The sequence below is a fragment of the Pristiophorus japonicus genome, chromosome 13, assembly GCF_044704955.1.
Source record: "Pristiophorus japonicus isolate sPriJap1 chromosome 13, sPriJap1.hap1, whole genome shotgun sequence".
NCBI lineage: Eukaryota > Metazoa > Chordata > Chondrichthyes > Pristiophoridae > Pristiophorus > Pristiophorus japonicus.
In genome coordinates, this window is record NC_091989.1 from 54,779,146 (window position 1) to 54,793,260 (window position 14,115).

Here is a 14,115-nt window from a genome sequence, read left to right on the forward strand (position 1 = left end):
GAACTTTTCCCGAAAGGCTTCCCCCCACTCTCTCTCTCTCACTTCTCTGCTGCTACTGTCCGGGCCCTGGAACTGCATCTGCTGCACTGATTTACTTACCTGCACCAATTTTCTTAACTCACCAGAAGGTTTTTCCCCCACAGAGGCCACATACGTCATCCTAAGAAGAACTGGGAGTAAATTGGAGCTGGCCAAACTTGCTTAAATGGCCAGAATTGGCACGGGTGGCAAGTAACGCTCCCATGACAAAAAAAACAAATCTAAAAAAATCGTAACCAACAGTTACGCTGGCGCACATTGATTGGAGAAATTTGTATTTTTTTAAAAAACGATGCACGCCAAAAAAACGGCGCAAATCACTGGGAAAAATTGAGCCCAAAGTTCTTTACATTTTTGATTAAATAAGCCCAATTCTTCTCATTGTTAAACCATAAACTGCCACAACGCTTCAATGCATCTATACTATTCGCTTCAACCACTCCCTGTGGTAGCGAGTTCCACATTCTCACCACTCTTTGGGTAAAGAAGTTTCTTTTGAATTCCCTATTTGATTTCTTGGTGACTATCTTACATTGATGGCCTCTAGTTATGCTCTTTCCCACAAGTGGAAGCACTCACTGTATCTACTCGATCAAAACCCTTCATAATTTGAAGTCCTGAATTCGGTCACCACTCAGCCTTCTTTTTTCAAGCGAAAAGAGACCCAGCCTTTTCATCCTTTCCCGATAGTATACCCTTGCATTTCTGGTGTTATCCTTGCAAGTCTTCTGTGCACCCATCCAGTGCCTCTATATACTTTTTATAATACGGCGAATTGAATTGTATGCAGTACTCTTAGTGTGGTCTAACCAAGGGTCTATACAAGTTTAGCATAACTTCACTACTTTTCAATTCTGTCCCTCCAGAAATAAGCTCTAGTGTCCAGTTTTTTTTTATGGCCTTGTTAACCTGTGTCTCTACTTTTAGCGATTTGTGTATTTGTACTCGGCGATCCCTTTGCTCCTCTATCCCATCCAATCTCGCACCTCCCCAAGTAATGTCATCTCCTTATTCTTCCTACCAAAATGTAATATCTCACATTTATCTGTATTGAATTTCACTGCCAATTATATGCCCATTCTTCAAGTTTATTGATGTCTTCTTGTAATTTGTTGCCATCCTCCTCAGTATTAACTATCCCCACCCAATTTAGTGTCATTCGCAAATTTAAAAATTGTGTTTTTGATTCTAATGTCTAAATCATTAAATAAACTGAACAAGTGGTCCCAGCATTGATCCTTGTGGAAAACCACTACCCACCTTCTACCACTCTAAATAGCTACCCTTTACCCCTGCTCACTGCTTTCTGTCTTGAAGCCAGCTAGCTATCCATGATGCTACTTGTCCCCTGACTCCGCATTCTCTGACCTTATTCATTAGTCTATTATGTGGTACCTTATTGAAGGCATTTTGAAAATCTACATAAATTACATCTACTGCATTACCTTTGTCTATTCGCTCCGTTATCTCTTCAAAACACTCAACGAAGTTGGTCAAGCAAGACTTTCCCTTTTAAAATCCATGTTGATTATTCATTATTATATTTTTGGCTTTGAGATGTTCTTCTATTTTCTCTTTTCTCCTCTGGTACAGCCCTGATCTTCGCTCCTTTAAGTCCAAGGGATGCAGATTTGAACGGATATAGTGGGCAACTAATATAACCATTCACTGCCATATCCGGCTGGACCACATAAAGCACCATCGGGCCCTGATCTCATCTGCCAAAATTGCTCTCTATTCCAGAATCATTCTGGAATGTAAAGATAAAACTCCAGCTTCTATTCTCCTCTGCTAACCATCTTTTTAAACCCCTTTCCCAGTCACCAACCTCCCTTCCGACAATAAGTGTGAGGAGCTTTTTGTCGCGAAGATTGAGACCATCCGTTCGGCTGCCTCTGCCTTTCCTTCCCCAAGCCCACCGGGCCAAACTTCCTCTGAGGATCCCCCTGCCCTAGCCCTGACCTCACATCTTTCTCCAGTTTCTCGTATGTCCACTCATAACTTTCCGAACTCATCCTGTCCAGGGGATCCACTTCCTGCTCCCTTGACCCTATTCCCACCAAACTGCTGACCACCCAACTCCCTTTTCTGACTCCCATGTTAGCTTACATTTTTAAACTGTTGGCTCTCCTCAGGTACTGTCCCCCCCTCTCCCTCAAATCTGTCATAATTGCCCCTCAAAAAACCAACCCTCGACCCCTCCAAACACTGACCCCTTGCAAACTACCACCCCAACTCCAACCTCCTTTTCCTCCCCAAATCCCTTGAGCGTGTTGTCATCTCCCAAATCTGTGTCCATCTTTCCCGCATGTTTGAATCCCTCCAATCCGGTTTCCGTGTCTGCTTTGATGAGACTGAAACAGCTCTCATCAAAGTCACAAATTATATCTTTGTGTGAAAGGCAAACTATCCCTTCTCGTCCTTCTTGACGTCTGCAGCCTTTGACATGGTTGACCACTCTATCCTTCTCGAATGCCTCTCCACCGTCATCCAGCTGGGTGGAACCGCACTTGCCTGGTTCCATTCTTAGCTATCTAATTGTAGCCAGATAATCACCTGCAACGGCTTCTATTCCCGCCCCGGTATCGTTACCTTCGGTATCCCCCAAGGACCAATTCTTGGCGCCCTCCTATTTCTCAACTACATGTTGCCCCTTGGCGACATCATCCAAAAACACAACATCACCACATGTATGCTGATGACACCTAACTACCTCATTACAACTTCTCTCGACCCCTCCACGGTCTCTAAATTGTCAGACTGTTCGCAACCTTGGTTTCATATTTGATCCTGAAATGAGCTTCTGACCACATATCCGCAGCATAACTAAGACTGCCTATTTCCACCTCCATAACATTGCCCGTTTCCACCCTTACCTCAGCTCATCTGCTGCTGAAACCCTCACCAATGTCCTTGTGACCTCTAGACTTTATTATTCCAACGCACTCCTAGATGGCCTCCCACATTCTACCCTACGAAAACTAGAGATGATCCAAAATTCGGCTGACCTGTCCAAACTTGCACCAATTCCCACTTACCCATCACCCCTGTGCTCGCTGACCAACATTGGCATTAAGCAACGCCTCCATTTCAAAACTCTCATCCTTATTTTTAAATCCCTCCATGACCTCGCCTCTCCTCATCTCTGTAATCTCCTCCAGCCCCACAACCCCCAGAGATGTCTGCGCTCCTCTAACTCTGCTCTCTTGAACATCCCTGGTTATAATCGCTGAACATTTCTGTTGCCTAAGCCCTAAGCTCTGGAATTCCCTGCCTAAATCTCTCAATCCTGCTTCACGACATTCCTTAAAATCTACCTCTTTAACCCAAGCTTCTGGTCAATTTGTACTTATGCGGCTTGAAGTCAAATTTTTTAGCTCATAATACTCCTGTGAAGCACCTTGGGATATTTCACCAAGTTAAAGGCGCTATATAAATACAAGTTGTTGTTGCTTAGTAGGGATTCCATTATTTTTTCTTCCATCGATGTTATGCTGACTGGTCTATAGTTCCCTGGACATGTTCTATCTCCCTACTTAATATTGGTATTATGGGCTAGATTTTACACTTTTGTGCAGATCGCCCAAAAATGGGCGATATTTCCGGTGTGGGCGGTAAAAATGGGTTTTCAGATCGCCAGCTTCTCGCCCATTCTCAAAGCACCTCGTCTCCATTTTTTAAATTGGGCGCTATCGCGAGCGATATGAAATGGGAGGTAGCATTAAATCTCGCTGATCTTCTACCGTAAAGTGTCACTGTCCTTAGCAACGGCATGGCAATGCTCGATTCCCGCGATTCAGGAGGTCAAGGGTCATCATGACATGCGCAGGAGAGAGAGAGGGAGCTGAGAGGGGTGAAGGCGTATGTGGCTGCTTTGGGAGGAAGGAGGGAGAGTTTAGAGCTTCAGAGCAAATAGGAAAACAAAAATTAGCTGTTACCAGCCACATATTTGCCTGAATTTGGCCTATAATGGAGGGAGAGGAGGAGGCATCACAGCACGCTGTGGAGACTGACAGTGGAGAGAGCAGTGAGGTGGGAGAGGAGCACACTGGAGGGCGCAAAAGAGCCAGGAGGTTCTCGGACGAGGCAAATGCCTCCCTCCTGCAGGAGGTCGAGTTACACTGGGGTGATTTGACACAGGGAGGGCGTGGGAAGTCCACCCCAAAGGCCTACCAGAAGATATGGACTGAGATAGCAGAGGTGGTCTCGTCGGCGACCAACGAGGTGTGTGAGGGCAACCAATGCCCAAACGATGGAACGACCTTGTGGGACCCGCAAGAGTAAGTATTACATTCATTTGCATGTACTTATGTATTTAGATAATTTGATTTGCAACAGTCATGAGTGACTATCAGCAGATGTGAGGTCTTGCACTTTTACCGGGAATGTTTTACTCAAAGCCTGCGGTCACTGTGTATGGCTTCAGGTAAAAGAATGATAATAATCATAATAATCATGATTACACTTGTCGGTTATGTGTTGTATCACTCTCTGTGACAGTACCTAGCAATGATCTCATGCCATGTCGTCCTGTCACCTTATACAGAAGAAGCTATCGACGATGAGGTCCATGCAGAGGCGAACAGGTGGGGGGCCACCAGTCCCCAGCGACATCACTGATATGGAGGAGCAGGTGCTTGCACTCTTGGGGAAGCACACCCGGACAGCCACGGAAGCATCTGCAGACCCTGAAGTGATGCCACGCGAGTAAAGTTTACACCATTGCGTGATGTAAAGTCAATAGATGCCACACCCACTCATATCCAAACAATCATATATGCTAGATGATTTCTAAAATTGTCCTAGATATAATGCTGGCATAATGAAAAATCATTGGAATGCAAATGTGTTGATGGTCATGAAATGTGATGTGATGATTTTGATAGCAGTGGTGCTTTTGTCTTGCATATGCTGTGTGTAGCGCTACAATCACCTTGTGACCCTCCAATAACCTCATGTGTGTTTTGCAGCTCAGCCAGCAGCGCAGCTCCAGGCAAGACCACAGAGGCCAGAGGTGGGGGCGTGGGGCCCAACTCTCTGGAAAATCCTACATCTGGTGTTGAGGAGCTCAGATTCTCACCCGTCAATCTGCTGGGTCTGTTCGCCACGGATGAGAGCGCCGACTTTGAGGAACCTGCATCGCCATGCTCCAGAAGCCATTCCACCCCACAGCCATCTAGTGGTCCTCCAATCATTCCTGCCTCCACTCTGAAGGTACCGGCCCCAAGAACCTCGCCACAGGGCACCCCATTTGTCCCCAGGACGGTACCGACCTTGCGGACACGGCAGGTCTGGTCCACGAGCACCACGAGTGTGGAGAGCTGGTCCAGTTGTCCAGGAGGACTGTAGACATTGGTGACCAGCTCATCGAAGCATTGAGGGCGGGGGGCGCATATCCTGACAGCTGGCCACCATGACTGAGTACATTCTGCGGATGGTGGAGGCCCTGGATGTGATAGCCAGGAACACTGCTGGCACAGGCCTCCCAGTGGTCCCAGAGCGCAGCACTCACCCCTAGGTTCTGCACCGCTACTGCGAACGACAGATGAGAGCAAGAACAAAGATCCTGCTTCTCTATCAGAGAATGTTGCTCCCTTGGCAACCTCCGCTCCTGTACCCATGCAACCACTGCCTCTGCCTTCATCCCCCCCAATGAGGCACCACCTGAGGAGCTCCTCGGCCAGGCGTCGTGGAGCGAGGAGGGGAAGGGGTAGAGGTGGGGAGAAGGGGGCGGGGGGGAAGGAAAGTGAGGTGCATGTCCACAGGTGATGGCTGTGTTATATCTCTAACTGGGTGTATACAATTTATTGTAATGTATGGGGGGAGGGATCACCCTCCTACTTTGCATTTGTATTGTCTGTTGCTGGACATGTTGAACATTTGATAGATGTCAATGGTGGAAAAAGTGGGGTGTGAGCGGGGATTGGGTGTTTTTGCCCGCGAAACTTATGATGTCAGACCAATGGCTGGTATAAAAATGTTTTATTGAACATAACCTTGTTGCGCATTGTCTCAGATAGCTGCACTGTTACACACTGGTGATTCCTGAACATGAAAGGGTTAAATAAAACTTAACTTCAATCAACGTAAACTTTAACTGGCACCAAGGTGATGGGCACCATTGATGTCTGAGCTGCACACACACACACAGCAACGTTCTTTCAGACAAATTGTTCAGATATCAGCTCCTCACGAAAAGAGTCTTGCAGCTATGTAGCCACCACGGGCCCTTTCCTGTGGTCTGGAGGGGATTGTGGGCATCAGTCCCTTCTGGCAATTCTTGGCCCCTCCTGATAGCCAGATTGGGCAGTATGGAGCACACGACCATGAATTTACCTACTTGCTCAAGGTTATATTGTAACTCCCCTCCTGAGTGGTCCAGACATCTGAAGCGCTGCTTAAGCACATATTGTTTTCTGGACCACATTGCGTGTGTCTCTGTGGCTCTGGTTGTATCGCTTCTCGGCCTTGGTGTGGGTGTCACGCAGGGGGCTCATCAGGTGGTTAGACCATATCGGTTATCACCAAGCATCCAGCATTGTCCTTGTGGCTGACTCTTAAAGATGTCAGAGACAACGCTCTCACGCAGGATGTGAGCCTCATCGAAGGTGCCCGGACATTTGGCATTCATTGCCATGATGATCTGGTTCTGGTCGACAACTAGTTGGACGTTCAGGGAGTGAAATCCTTTTCTGTTACGAAAACGCTCTGGGTCCTGAGAAGGTGGCAGCATGGCGATGTGAGTGCACTGTACAGCTCCCTGCATCCTGGGGAACTTAGCAATGCAGTAGAATGCTCCAGCCCGGTCAGTCTGAGCCTCCGTGGTCATGGGGAAGCTGATAAAGTCCATCCTTCTCGCGTACAGGGCCTCCGTGACCTGTCTAATGCAGCAATGGGTTGCATGGTGAGACAGAGGGCAAATCTTGACGGCGGAGGCCCGAAAGGGACCGGACGCGCAGAAAGACAGTGCCGCAGTGACCTTGACCTCGACCGACACGAATGTCCTGATGGCAAGTTGCATATGTGGCCTGATGAGCTCACATATTACATTGATCACCACCTTGTGGAAGCGCAGTCTCCGAAGGCAGGTGTGGTCGGACACTTCGAGGCAAGACCTCTTTTCCCTGTACGAGCGGGATTGTGCATGGTTTGGCCCTCCTCCTCATTCTTGCACATCTTAAATTGGGCACATAATGATGTGCATCACACATTGAGCCATCTGCACTCTGCAGCATCTGCGTATTAATCGATGCAGGCTGAGAAATGGCTGGCCCCATTGAACATAAGAACATAAGAATTAAGAACAGGAGTAGGCCATCTAGCCCCTCAAGCCTGCTCCGCCATTCAACAAGATCATGGCTGATCTGGCCGTGGACTCAGCTCCACTTACCCGCCCGCTCCCCGTAACCCTTAATTCCCTTATTGGTTAAAAATCTATCGATTTACATTGCAGTCAAAGTATAATAGCGATTGATCAGAAGCAATAATTTCCTCACTAAAATACACCCAATAGTCCAGAGTCTGAAAATATATCTGTTGAGATGGTCACTTCCTACCCAAGAAGAACTCCAGAGTCAATGCAAACTCTCCCGAAATTGAAGCAGCCTTTTGAATGAAGTGACCTGCAATTTTAAAAATAACAGCCACACCGCTGGCTTTAGTTCAGAAGAGTTCCACTTTTTCTGGACGTTTTTTTGGAGCGAGTGATATCGTAGGCAATGTGTGTGCGAGGTGGTGAAAGTGACGGTGGGAAATCTCCTGGGCGTTAGTTTCGCCAAATGTGCTGTTTACGACAAAAAAAAAATGGGCGGGCGGTATTATTGAATCTCGGCGTTAATTCTGTGCAGAAAGTAATGCTGGGCGATATTATGGGTGGTGATTTAGCCCGTTCTGATGATTCCGCTCAAAAAAAGTGGGCGGGCGGTATTATTTTTTCCCGGCATTATGCACATGGGGAAAGTAACGCTCGGCGATAAGTTTCCGAAAAATGGGCGTCAGTTTCCATTTTGTGGCTAAATGGACGACATATGCACATTAACATCCATTTTACCGCTGAAGCAATGCCTCTGCTATTTTTTTCCTAGATTCTTTTAAAATGCATGGATGTAATCCATCCGGACCAAGGGATGTTTCCTCTTTGAGTTTGATTAGTTTGTTTAATATAGCACCTCTTATTATTTTAAATGCAGTTAATTCATTACTAATGTCATTTCCACCTGTTCTATCTCTCTGATAAATACTGAGGCAAAGTAATTGTTTAATTTTTCTGCCATCTCTCTATCACTGCCTGTTCATCCCTTAGTGGCCCTATTCCCATCCCGACCGTCCCTTTTTTATTGATGTGCCTGTAAAATATTTTACTACTTTTGTTTTATGTTTCTTGATAATTCAATTTCGTAGTTTCTCTTTGCCTTTCTAATTGTTTTTTTGACTTCTTTCCTAATCTCTTCATAATTTGCCTCACCATGCGCTCCCATGCTGTCTATGTACTTAATGTATGCCTCTTTCCTTACCCTCAATTGTTCCCTTATGGCCTTATTCATTCATGGTTCCTCAGTAGTGTTCAGCTTGATCTTGTTTTTTTTAAAAAGAGGAATGTGTGTTTTCTGGACTCTGTTGAACACCGTTTTAAATGTTTCCCATTGCTGTTCTACATCATATCATATGAACATTAATACACAGTTCAATGTCACTTTTTTTTTTATAATGAACTGAATAATGTCTACACAATGGTTCTGGTAAAATCACGATTACAAAGCATAGATTCACCACACTCGACAAACTTTGGATTTAGTATAAACAATATCTATGCCATACACTATGCTGTTTCACAGTCGGTCAAAGGTACAGTGACCTTGGCATTCAATTCCATTTTGAAACTGTGTTGCAGCATGCCAGCATAATGTGCAAGAACCCCCAAATGGTAGGGTCAGAGTGGGAGAGGGTTGTGATCCACCCAGTGCAGAAGTCCCAATAAATATGCTGAACAGAAAACTGACTGAAACACATAAAATAAATAATTAACTGGAAACTTTTCAGGCTAGAATAAGGTTACGAGCAGGATAGTCAAGGTTAATTTTGAGACCTGTGCAATCTCAAGTGAGATGAACGCAATAGACAAAGCAAGTACAGGATGACTTGAATGTTTCAGATAACTATGTCAATAATTGTTAGGTGCAATAAAATGTAAAAAATAGTTGGTGTGAGTATAGCTAATGACTTGTGTGCAACAGAGGTAAAGAAGGGGATGGCAGGAAATATTGAGACTGTCAAACTTGTCAATGATCATTGCTGCATTCCTCAGCAAACAGCAAAATGCTTTGCAATTGTTATCTCCTACCCAAGATAACAGCTTTGAATGACATGCGCACACAATAAATTAAATTATTTTTTTGTTTTGAAAACAAGATATAAACCCAAAGTCTGATTTTCTATCTTCTGATCACCTGATGGGTCTGACAGAGGTGAATTGCCTCATCAGTCTCACTGGCTCCCCGATGTGTGGGATATTTAAAACCTCAGATTTAACTGGCTGCAAATTCAGACAATTGGCCAGAAAGTTTCAGTGACAGGTCTACCCCACAGACCAGGGAGTAATTATTAAAATTATTAGGTTTGAGAATTTGCTGGGAGTCCTTGGTCACAGAGCTGGATCCATTCACTTTTGGAGGAACCCAGCAGATAATGAAACAAGAACAAACAAGCTTTACTGAAACTAAAGCAAAGACAATATTTCAGCTTGTAACATTAACACCGGAGGGAGCAGATGCTCCCTCTACAACTGTCCCGATCAGCATGGCACCAAGGAACCAAGAGAAAGAGTACGCAGCAAATATTGAAGGCTGTAGTGCAAAGCACTGATCATGATATTTAAAAAGTTGAGTTAGTTGCCCATTTTAGAGTAATGGGCAGAAAAATACAAACAGATGAACTCATTCCACACTGGCTTCAACAATTCTACTCCTCCCTGCCAGACAAAGCTTGAATGAACTGGCCTCAAGAGCAGGAGTACAACACACTTTCTGGTTTTGCACTCATTGGCAAACTTTGTGGATTGGGTTTCTGGAAGACAAAATGATCACAATGGGCCTGAGGACATTTCCTTCCCCAAATGCAGGCTAACACAGCTCTCACTACTAGGAAAGTAAATACATTCTGCTTTCTAGCCACTGTACCACAAAAAGAATGCTCTCTAGACCCCTTTCCCTTACAAAGAAATTGAAAAGCACAGTCCCTGCATCATGTAACATACGCAAAATTATGTCAGTACCTCAATTCCTAATACAAATGTATATCTTTCTAGGACTGGAATATATTGGTGATTCAACAAACGCTTTTTTTAGGTTTTACGAACATACTAACAATGACGAACAGGTAAAGACCATCTGGTCCATCGTGCCTGCCCCACACAATTGCGATACCTTGTCTATCACAATATATACACTCCACCCCACCCGAAACCACATAAATCACCTGGGAGAAAAAAAGAACCAGTTTTTTTTTTTAAAAACAGGCCAATTTGGGGGGAAAAAAATCTGGGAAATTCCTCTCCGATCCATCTAGGTGATGATCACTCTGGCCCTGAATTCCCTGCAGTACCTACCTTCTGTAAGAGGTGATCTCCACCCCAGCCAGAAACCGGTCCAGCTCTTGCTTGAAGGAATTCAGTGATTCAGCATCTACCGCACAAGACGGTAGCCTAATCCAGAGGTCCACTATTTTCTGGGAAAAGAAAACCTCTTGACATCTAACCTAGACCTAGCCTTTTACAACTTAAATTTGTGACCCCTAGTACCCCCCCCCCCAACCTATTTAATTGAAACAAACTGTCAACTGGAACACAAACTATTCCCTTCACTATCTTATAAACCTCAATCAGATCAACTCTTTTGAGCATATCTTGATAACTACTAGGCTTGTGACCCTATTCTGCACCCTCTCCAAAGCCTATCACCTGCCATAACTCATCTTATCCACGAGACCCACTTCCTGCTCCCTTCACCCTATTACCACCCAACTTCCTTTTCTGGCTCCCATGTTAGCCGACATTGGTAACGGTTCCCTGTTCTCAGGTACTGTTTCCCTCTCCTTCAAATCTGCTGTCTTCACCCCTCTCAAAAAACCAACCCTTGACCCCACTTTGTTTGCTAGCTATCGCCCCATCTCCAGCCTCCCTTTCCTGTCCAAATTACTTGAATGTGTTGTTGCCTCCTATTGTATATGCATGCCTGTTTACTGTGTGATGTCTGAAACACACCTGCACACTACAGGTAACCCAGTATAAAAAGGAACTCACAGCTTGTTGTCCTCACTCAGGAACTGCAAATAAAGGACTACAGGTCTACACAGTTTAAGTATCACACCCTGCCTCGTGGAGTCATTACTAAAGGTGCCTACATACACTACACCTCCCAAATCCTTGATCATCTTTCCATGAATTCAATGTTTGAATCCCTTCAATCTGGCTTTTGCCCCTGCCACTGCTCTCATCAAAGTCACGAATTACATCTTGTGTGACTGTGACAAAGGTAAACCATCCCTTCTGGACCTGTCTGCAGCCTTTGATACAGTTGACCACTCCATCCTCCTCCAACACCTCTCCACTAATGTCCAGCTAGATGGGACTGCACTTGCCTGGTTCCATTCTTATCTAATCGTAGCCAGAAAATCTCCAGCAATGACTTCTCTTCCCACTCCCGCATCGTTACCTCTGGTGTCCCCCAAGGATCTGTCCTTGGTCCCCTCTTATTTCTCATCTATATGCTGCCCCTTGGCGATATCATCTGGAAAACACGGAGTCAGTTTCCACATGTACGCAGACGACACCCAGCACTACCTCGCCACCACTTCTGTCGACCCCTGCTTGGTGTCTAAATTGTCAGATTGCTTGTCCGACATCCAGTACTGGATGAGCAGAAATTTTCTCCAATTAAATATTGGGAAGATCGAAGCCATTATCTTTGATCCCGCCGCAAACTGCGTTCCCAAACCACAAACTCCATCCCTCTGCCTAGCATCAATTGGAGGGTGAAGACGACTGTTTGCAACCTAGGTGTCATATTTGACCCTGAAATTAGTTTCCAGCCACATATCCATGGCATAACTAAAACCACCTTTTTCCACCTCTAACATTGCCCGTCTCCGCCCCTGCCTCAGCTCTTCTGCTGCTGAAACCTTCATTCATGCCTTTGTTACCTCTCGACTTGACTACTCCAACTCACTCCTGGCCAGCTTTCCACACTACGTAAACTTGAAGTCAGCAGCCCATGTACTAACCCGCTCCAAGTCAAGATCATCCATCACCCCTGGCTCCCAGTTAAACAACGCCTCGATTTCAAAAATCACTCCATGGACTTGCCCCTTCCTATCTCTGATCTTTTTCAGCCTCACAATCCCACAAGATGTCTGTGCTCCTCAAATTCTGGCCTCTTGAACATCACTCATTATAACTGCTCAACCATCAGTGGACATGCCTTCAGCTGCCTGGGCCCCAAGCTCTGGAACTCCCTTCCTAAACCTCTATGCCTCGCTACCTCTCTTTCCTCCTTTAAGACACTTGTTAAAATCTATCTCTTTAAACAAGTTTTTGATCATCTGCCTTAATTTTTTCTGTGGCTCGGTATCAAATTTATCTGTTTGTCTGTAACACTGTTGTGAAGCACTGTGGGACATTTTACTCCATTGAAGGCATGATATAAATAAAAGTTATTATTATTGTGAGGAGACCAAAACTGGACACAGTATTCCAACTGCAGCCTGACCAAGTCTTGTACAAGGACAAAATAGTATGCCTCATCTTATAATCAACTGTCCTCTGGATACACCCCAACACTAGCTGCTCCAGCTATCACTTCACAGCATTGCTCATGTACATTTAAGGATGATGCACTAGAATGCCTAAATCTCTTTCTATCTCCACCTTCTATAATGCTTTTCCCTGAAGCATGTATGAATGTTGAGCATTTACCCTACTCAAATTCATAACATTGCACTTATCTAAGTTATACATCATTTTCCAGTCCTGAGCCCAATCTCCCAACACATTAAAGTCTGCCTAAAGCAGATAAACGCCATCTAGAGTCCCAATACTCGCACAGATCTTGGCATCGTCTGCAAATTTTCCAATCACGCCCCCAATACCTACATCCAGATCATTAATAAAAATAGTAAAGAGCAAGGATCGCAACACCAACCCTGCTGGACACCACTGGTGACCGGTCTCCAAACAGATCCTAATCCATTTGTAATTACCTTTTGCCACATCCTGACAGCAAGTTCTCAATCCAGCTCACTATATTATCAATACCAGAGGTGTCAATCTTGTAGAAAAGCCTCTTTTGCACTACCTTATCAAAAGCTTTTTGAAAGTCCAAGTAGACAGTATCTTGGACTTCCTTCATCCATCAACTTTGTAACTTCTTCAAAAAATACAATTAGATTTGTAAGATGTGAGCTTTTTATGAAGCCATGTCGGGTGTCCCTGATGTGTCTCTCTCTATCCAAGCATCCATATATTGCATCCCTAATGATTCCCTCAAGCATCTTAGCTATTACTGATGTTAAACTAATGGCCTATAGTTACCAGAGTCTGTCGCCATTTGTAAGTGCAAATTTCCAATATTTACGCATACAAATGTCCTCAAAAATCTTGCACCTGAAAAAGCAGGCGCATAGCCTACTTTTGCAGGCACAAGTTTTTTTAAAACACACAAAAACATAAATAAAATGAAAACATATTTTATTAAAAACCCTCCCCACAACGGTAAGTTTATTTAAAAAAAAACTTAAAAAAAATATATATTCCCAATTTTTTAAAAACATTAATAACTTTAATTTAAAATGAATGTAATGTATATTTTCAATTTTTTATTACTGTTTTGGGTGTTGGGCGGGGGGGGGGGGTTTCTCATTCATAGTAATAGGAGCTTAGGACCTTACGGAACTCCTATTACTATGAATGAGTACATACTTTACCTGATTGGCTGCCTAGAGCCATGTGACTCCAGCTCCAGGCTTGCGCACGCCCCGACGTGCACACGCTGCGACTGGCAGTCAGCTCAGACCACAGCATCGGAA

The 14,115-nt window shown here is 44.7% G+C and overlaps 1 protein-coding gene across 5 annotated transcripts in view; it reads right to left on the reverse strand.

Moving 5' to 3' along the window:
* Positions 1-14,115, reverse strand: part of lrrk2 (leucine-rich repeat kinase 2) — a 234,783-nt gene that overhangs the window by 151,659 nt on the left and 69,009 nt on the right. The window lies entirely within an intron of this gene.